The 7,638-nt window shown below is 36.9% G+C and overlaps 1 long non-coding RNA gene across 3 annotated transcripts; it reads right to left on the reverse strand.

Annotated features, from left to right (window-relative positions):
- Nucleotides 1-781: 781 nt before the first annotated feature.
- Nucleotides 782-1,871, reverse strand: LOC110675099. Of its 3 annotated transcripts, XR_002499280.1 has the most exons (4): nt 1,703-1,871; nt 1,516-1,636; nt 1,155-1,454; nt 782-1,070 (listed from the first exon to the last, which is right to left on the reverse strand). It is a non-coding gene; the product is annotated as an uncharacterized LOC110675099 (long non-coding RNA). The 3 variants fall into 3 exon arrangements; XR_002499278.1 differs by having other exon boundaries at nt 1,516-1,871; XR_002499279.1 differs by having other exon boundaries at nt 793-1,066; nt 1,516-1,871.
- Nucleotides 1,872-7,638: the final 5,767 nt, after the last annotated feature.

The raw sequence follows: 7,638 nt of genomic DNA on the forward strand, positions 1-7,638 counted from the left end.
GTGCTTCAAAGTTTTTTCTCGTAATATCTAAATAATTTAGCAGAAATGCGGGAACGTCCAAAAGGTAGGTACATGAATTGCTTTTATTGCCGTTTCATCTATTAAACAATCCGATTTTACAGGATACTTTGGCTGCAGAGTACATCCCGTGTGAATGTTCTGCTCTTTGCTCTACAAGAATCTCCAGCGCCATTTTACAGGTCCAAAACAAACTCAATCCCTGATGGATGAAGAGGTTACATGGATATATTGATCGGAATAGTATATTTTATTATGCATTGAATAAATTTGTTTATATATATAAGATTTTACTGATTATTCTATAAAAATGAATATAAAAATTAAATAAGATTTTCAACTACAAAAGAGAGTAAATTTTACTCTGTTTCTTACAAAATATATTTTGGATAATGGGTAAAATTTACTCGTTGATCCGACGTACAAGCCGTTTACTCTTTAAAGAGTAAAGGCCCTTTACTCTTTTTATGAGTTAAACTAGTTTCTCTCAAAAAGGGTACTTTTTTACCCTTTAAAGGGTACTTTGACCTTACAGTGTACTTATGATCAGCGTACACTCTGAAAAAAATCAAAACTAAATAGTTTAAAAGCCACACTAAAATGATATTCGCCTGGTTGGGCCTAAGCTTCGTCTAGGAGCCGAGTAGTTTGGCTTAGTATAACTTTGATGAAAACATGATCTTGTATAGGAAAGCGGAATTCGATACTGCGAAAAAATACTGCGGTATGGAGGTTATTTTTCTTTAAATATATAAACTTAATATTGTAAACAAAAAAAAAACAACATAAATTAATCTTTATTACTAATAAGCGTTCAATACATAATAACAGAATAAACATATGTTGCAAAAATGAGTTCCTATTTAGCACAAAATCAGAACGGATGAATGTTCGTTGCTCTCTGCAATTTAGAGACTTCCTGCTTCCATTGATCGTTGTCATAAAATGCACTTTGTGGATGGACCCATACGTCTTCTTACCCTAATCGTTGGTTCTCCAAGTAGCCTCCGTCTCTTCCGATCACAGCAGTTCAAGTTTAGGTCGTAAGCTGGCTTGTGGAGTATCACGGTAAATGGAAGAAAGAATTGTTTTAAGGATCTTAAGAACTTAATTATGAATTGTTCTCTGAAGCTTACCAGGAAACGATTTGGAATATGGATTTTTTGGTGACGATGCATTTCAATTCCATGATGGTTTGGAAGGCCAGGACCCTGAAGAAGCATTTTTTTCGGCAACTTGCGCCTCTATCTCCGTTTCTGGTTAACAGATGCAATACCAAGACGTATCCGGGGACAATCGGCCACCAAATAAGAGCATTCCAGCAAGCAATTTGGAGAAGGATTGATTCCCTCTTGCTCCTGGAACAACATCCGACGATAACATGGCAAAAAGCTGCAGCAGCAGGAAAGCAGCAAAACAATCAGTTTTTCGCACGGCTGAAAATAAAATACCGAATAAATTATTGTAAAATCAAGCAATATGTAGGTAATTATTTACCACTTATTCTCCGCAAGATCCATTATTGCCAATTATTTATCAACTTTTTTAAATTAACTTCAAGTTTTTACAGGAGCTGAAACACAATGTTTTGATCGGAGCCAAAACAATGATATAAACACTGAACAAAATACACTAATGGTAATCAGGCTCAGTTTAGTTTTGTACTCCAAAATAGTATACTCACTAAACCACACGTAGTATAAATCTCACAAATGATAAAAATGATTGTATATTAAACTACCAACGATTGATCTTAATTCTGAGTGTACCGGCCAATAATGCGTAGTATGCACCTGAAACGTAAAGCACTCAAGTAAAATTTCTCCTTTTTACCGAAGTAATTTTGACAGCTGATCCAGTATGGGCGAAGTGTCACTTTTACTTGCGGAATAATTGAGCGGCACATTTTTCCGTACGGAAAAGTGACAGCTCCATTTGATATGTACGGCAGGCGTTACTGACGTTATGAAATCAGCTCTACTTATCAGCAGCGTACAGCTCAAGTAATTTCGGTACCGGAATCATTCCTTGACCGTTTCTTGTCCTATCCTTTTGCACAGTACTTATGATCAGCGTACCGGCCATTATGAATAAATATAATATAATATAATATAATATAATAATGAATTTTATTGTACACGCAAAAAAAATTATGCGGTAAAAACTACCATTTTAGGGGGTTAACTTAAGCGCTCGCACCGGCAATTTTCAGCAGACCATAAATGCGCTTGATTTTACCATGTTCGTAGTCGAAACCAGTTTGTTGTCATTTATTTCTGTCAAATGTACCAGTAATGTGGTGGGATGTACCGTGAACATACACACTTAAATTATTTTACCGACCTCAGTAAAACTTTTCGCCGAGAATCCAACAGCTGAGAATTCGGTAATTTCCAATGCCGAATCTCGGAGATTTCGGCAATCCATTTTTTGCCGAGATCTCGGCGAACGTTACCGAGATTCGAAAACGTTTACCGAGATCTCGGTAAAAGTTTTACCGAGACTCGTCAAATTATTACCGATATGTCAGCTGTTGGGTTCTCGGCGAATCCGTTTAAGTGTATACCCAAGTAACAATTCCACAGCAATTTGGCATTCGTGTGGATTTATCAATGTTTTATGACAGTTACGTGAATGCTATAACCAGGTCCGTCCACTCGGGCTCAGATTGGGTACCACTTCTAGTACTGCATTTGGTCCCTCGGCAGTGCAAAAGGTACCCAAGTTTGACAGATCGCAGTACACTTTGAACGGCATTCTAGATTACCTAATGAGCCATAAAATTTTGGGCAACTGCAAGGGACATGGGGGTCTTTAATTTGTCTTTGCTATAACAGCTAGAGGCGACATTTAACGTTGCTAAAAGATGATATTTTGTAAGTCAGCTCTTAGTTATTTTTAAAACCTTTTGGAGACAAAATATAAATTAAAAATGTTGTGGCTACAAAACCAGCTTTATTGCAGCATATGATACCTCATTTAAACAGCTTGAAGTGGCTGAATGACACTTATTTGTTACGGCTATGATAAGAGATTGATATAATACACCTTGTTGTCATAAAAGCTGCTTTTAACTGATTAACTTGCACTTGAATCTGGATAACTTACCTTATCATATCTATTAAATCAGTATCGGGGCTCCTAATATGCGATAACACCTTTAGCATTGCGAATTTATAACCCACCACACTATCATTGACATTGCGTCATTAATCAAAAACACTTATTCTTAATATAAAAACGCCAAACTAATGCCCGTTTTCATTTTTTTGTGTATTTTCTTCAAAACAGCAATCGAAAACTGTCAAACTTTGTTAAATGCTGCTTAGTTACCATAAAATGTGAAAAAAGCTGAATTATCTTCGATCAGCATTTATTAAGGCAATTTTACGTCCACAAATGCTGAATCATAACAGTGTGCCCTTATTCGTGTATTTATAATCACAAAACAGCATTTGTCGATGAATCAATCAATTATGGTCCCGCCATATTAATTTCACCCCGGTTGCCGCAATTCCACTTTTTTCAACACATTTCTCCATGAATTCGCTCATAAGATGCTATGATTTGATGATTAAACTGTCTAAATATAATTCAATGCACAGTTACTGCGCAATCAAACCAACAAATGTTGAATGTGTTTTATTCTTCACCTGGCGGTTTGTTTCAGCAAATGCTAAATAACTACAAATATACTGCTTTCAGAGAGAGCACCCGAAATTTCGCTTCTTTTTCATCACATTTCACTGTAAATCTCACTCGGCACTGAAAATGTTAGCACTATATCAAAATATATCACTTTAAATTTTTAACAAGCACTACGAAAAAAATTATCACATACGTATTTTAAATCCTATTTTGTTTTGTTTACGTTGGAATAAATCCGTGAAGATAATAGAAGTAATAAACCATAGAAGCAGAATGTCGCTGGCGTCGCAGTAGGAACATCTTTTGCTGGCGGAGATAGGCTGGGCTATAAATGTCAACGCGAAAATGAATGCAGTTTGACACTTATGTACCCAACATGTTTCTGAACGAGAACAATGGGAACACCAGCGACATTATTCTTCTGTGGTTTATTATTTCTATTGTGAAGATCGACGTTATGATAAAATCAATTTCAAGATGTAGCGACATTCACCTAGAACAGGTGGCCTCAAAATAGCTACCACTAATGCTATTTTGCTTTATTTGTGTGACATATATATGCACTTCATAGCCTCTTTCAGAGTGGGCCAACTAGTCACGTTCTAATCTACGAGAGGCTTTGGAGGATGCGATGAAGGCAACAGTGCCTTGACCGTGGCTTTTTTGGGCGTTTATTTATAGCACCCTGGAAGTAATTCGTAAAACTAAAAATGTTACTTGGGTTGTTATTTAAGTAGTAAATTAGTTCCATGGTAGTTTCGAAAATGGGTGTAGTCAGTTAAAATAGTCATTTTTACCACAGATTTTTTCCCGTGTAGAAACTACTGAATCCATGGTAATATGAAGAGCTGCAATTGATTTTCAACCGACTACATTAATCTGTTAACTCTACCAATACATAGTCAAGGGGTGGATCACTTGTTCAATGCACATCGAATGTACATCGATTTGCATCAAATGCATTTTTTCAACATTCGCATCAACTTAGCTTTGGCGTTACCTTGTTAACCAATAGTTCTATAGCAACGCGTATTTGTTTGTTGTGAATGTTCAAAATAATTTGTTGTTACTTATGTACCTTATTGAAAGACTAATTATTATCAGTTTCAGGTGATCGAGCAAGTATTTTGCGGGGCATTGTGCTAGGGAATACCTTTGCCTTACGTCTTGTCCTTAGTTTTTACAGAAACGAAACTAGCAGGAGTAGTTAAAAGCGTCTTCTCTGGAAACCTGCAATTTGTAAAGCGACACCACCTCACTGAAAGAGGACCAGATTCAACAGCTTTATTTTATTATGCGAATCTGTGTTTCAAGTTTTTTACTGTAGAAATCACATTCAAGTGGATAAAAACAACAAGGCATAAAACAATCAGAAAACTTTGACATAATAAATCATTTTATTTGTTTTAATGGCAGTTAGGAATATATCTTCAGGTCGTGAGGCGATTTGATTATTTTTTCTATAGAATGTGTATCGATCTATACATAATGCGTCATGTCCACAATCTAAACTATTCCTGTTGCTTAAGGCTTTATCACAGACAAACAGACTTAGAACAAATCGCGATCAAAATCATAGTCGCGAGAACATGTACGCCCAATGCTAAAATCGCAGTGTTTGGCCGATGGGCCAACAGGTGGCAGTATAGTGTGTAAAAGTCAAACACGAACAAAATAGATGCGAGCGCTGCGGGTGGTGGATTGGCCACCTACCATATATTTGAATCGACCGTTAAAAATGTGGTCGATGGACATCGATGAGAGTGTGACGTCTGTTTGTCTGTGGCTTTATTGTAACCTCTCCGTACCGAACATTGTCTCGAACTTGCCTCATATATTCTTTTGATCAGTGGATAAGATCTCTGACTGGAATAAACGTATGGTCAACCATCAGATTGACGAAAGTTAACGGGGTCTTCAGATTCAATAGGATGAGCCTAGATGAGGATAACTTCCATTGTCACTACCTAGAAAAAGTAATTACATTTTATGTACGCGGAAACGAAAATTTTTGGATCGAGTAAACTCAATCCATCGATGGATAAGTCAATAAAAAATTCCACTTCTCTAAACAGTTTTCATAGATTCGACACTCGCTCTCTTCCATCCACACGTTCAGCCTTTTAACTGTCTACAAAGAAATTAGGATCATCGTTTTCCAAGTTTCAATAATCATATTCAAATTCCGATAATCTGGCAGTGCCCCAAGTTTCGAATTGAGGTTGAATATTTGTGGGATGAGGTAGCAGCTCGTCACGAGTTTGTAAAATGATAGGTTTGACACTACGGCAACAGTCAAACGTTTGAGTAAGCCATGATTTGTAATTTGCTGGAAGTGGGCATTTAAATGCATTTGAATGCATCCAATTTTCTCGAAATATCAGATGCATCAGGAGTGATCCACCCCTTGTACCCCTTGTATCTATGATTTGGAACATTCTTGATTTGACTAGTTTGGCATTAGGGCCCATTCACATATTTTATAACGCTGAATGGGGTGGTGGGTGTCTTCAAGATATTACAGGTCATACAAAATTCGGAAAATATTCTTACAAAATGCGTTATGAGGTGGTAGGTCAGTGTTGAAAATGGCCATTTTTGGCGTTATGAAATTTGAAACCCTTATACTTTTGACCACACTGCACTGTGTTGTAAGGTGGGTGTCACGGATTAAATACAAAGGTTTGTATAGTAAATGCTACTATGGGCATGGCAACAATCACTGCACTACTCAGTGATTTTTACCAGATTATAGCAATTTTAACAGATTTTGTAGTCGGTTGAAAATCGTTGGTGCAGTTTTTAATCCTACAACAGACAAACAGACGTAACACTCTAATTGTTTTCATCGCACAGCAGAATAGCGCCCAATTCTAATTTTGGTAGTTGGCCGACGGCCCACCCGTGGCGCTTTTGTTCGATTTTGACGTTTGCTCACTACCGCCACCTAGTGCGCGGTTGGCCAAATGGAGTATTTTTAGCATTGGTCGTAAATCAAGCGTATGCTAGAATAAGGGCGTAAGTCGCATGATCGATTTCTCTTCATCGATCCTCTCTTCTGCGAATACAAGTGACAAGACGCAAGTTTGTCAACTTTATTTCAGCTCAGGACGCAAGATTGCATCGCTGCCAAGCAGTCTGAAGTGAAAAAATGCTAACAAATCCGCATCTTGTCACTTTTATTCACAGAAGAGAGGATCGATGAAGACTGAAGCGACTTACGCCCTTATTTTAGCACACGCTTGAAATGTTCACGTGACTATGTGTTAAATTGATAATTTTTCTAGCTGTTACGTCTGTTTTTCCTGTGATTCTACCCTGGATTCGGTAGAACATACAAAATAAGTTTGCGTGTACACTGAAATTAATTGCATCATAAAACGAACTACAACCAAATAGTAAAATGTACTATGGTCTAATGTTTGCAAAATTACTATAAAATCAGATAAAATTATACACATTTATTCCGATTTTTTTAGTTCTTAGACTTTAGTGATCTGAATTTCGTCTTTCTCAGATTTTGCTTTCGATTTCGCTGCCCCTATTTGATCACCGCCACCCATGCAATTATCCAAAAGATATTATAGTACAAGATAGAGATTGTCGCTAGTGTTCCCATTGTTTGCCTTGCCGAACCATCCTTGCATCTGGTGGGTACAAAACTGTCAAGTTCAAAAGCGAATGTGTTAAGGCCAAACATTTTGTTACTCGACAGCAATTAACAATTGAAAATATGCATTTAATATTAGTTTTAATTACTTGATAAACAATTTTCTTATAGAAAGAAAACAAATGAACTCTTCAAATTGCTATTTTTGTAGCGATATGTTTTTTTTTTTTTGAAAACTGCGCACTGTAGTGACAGTGTAAACATTTGGACTCTACACATTTTGACCTTAAAGCCGGCAGCGAAGTTGTCACGTGTTTTGATACTCTTTTTCAGATACGCTAAACAAAATCCACGCAACGCAT

This window comes from Aedes aegypti, chromosome 2 (assembly GCF_002204515.2).
Source record: "Aedes aegypti strain LVP_AGWG chromosome 2, AaegL5.0 Primary Assembly, whole genome shotgun sequence".
NCBI lineage: Eukaryota > Metazoa > Arthropoda > Insecta > Diptera > Culicidae > Aedes > Aedes aegypti.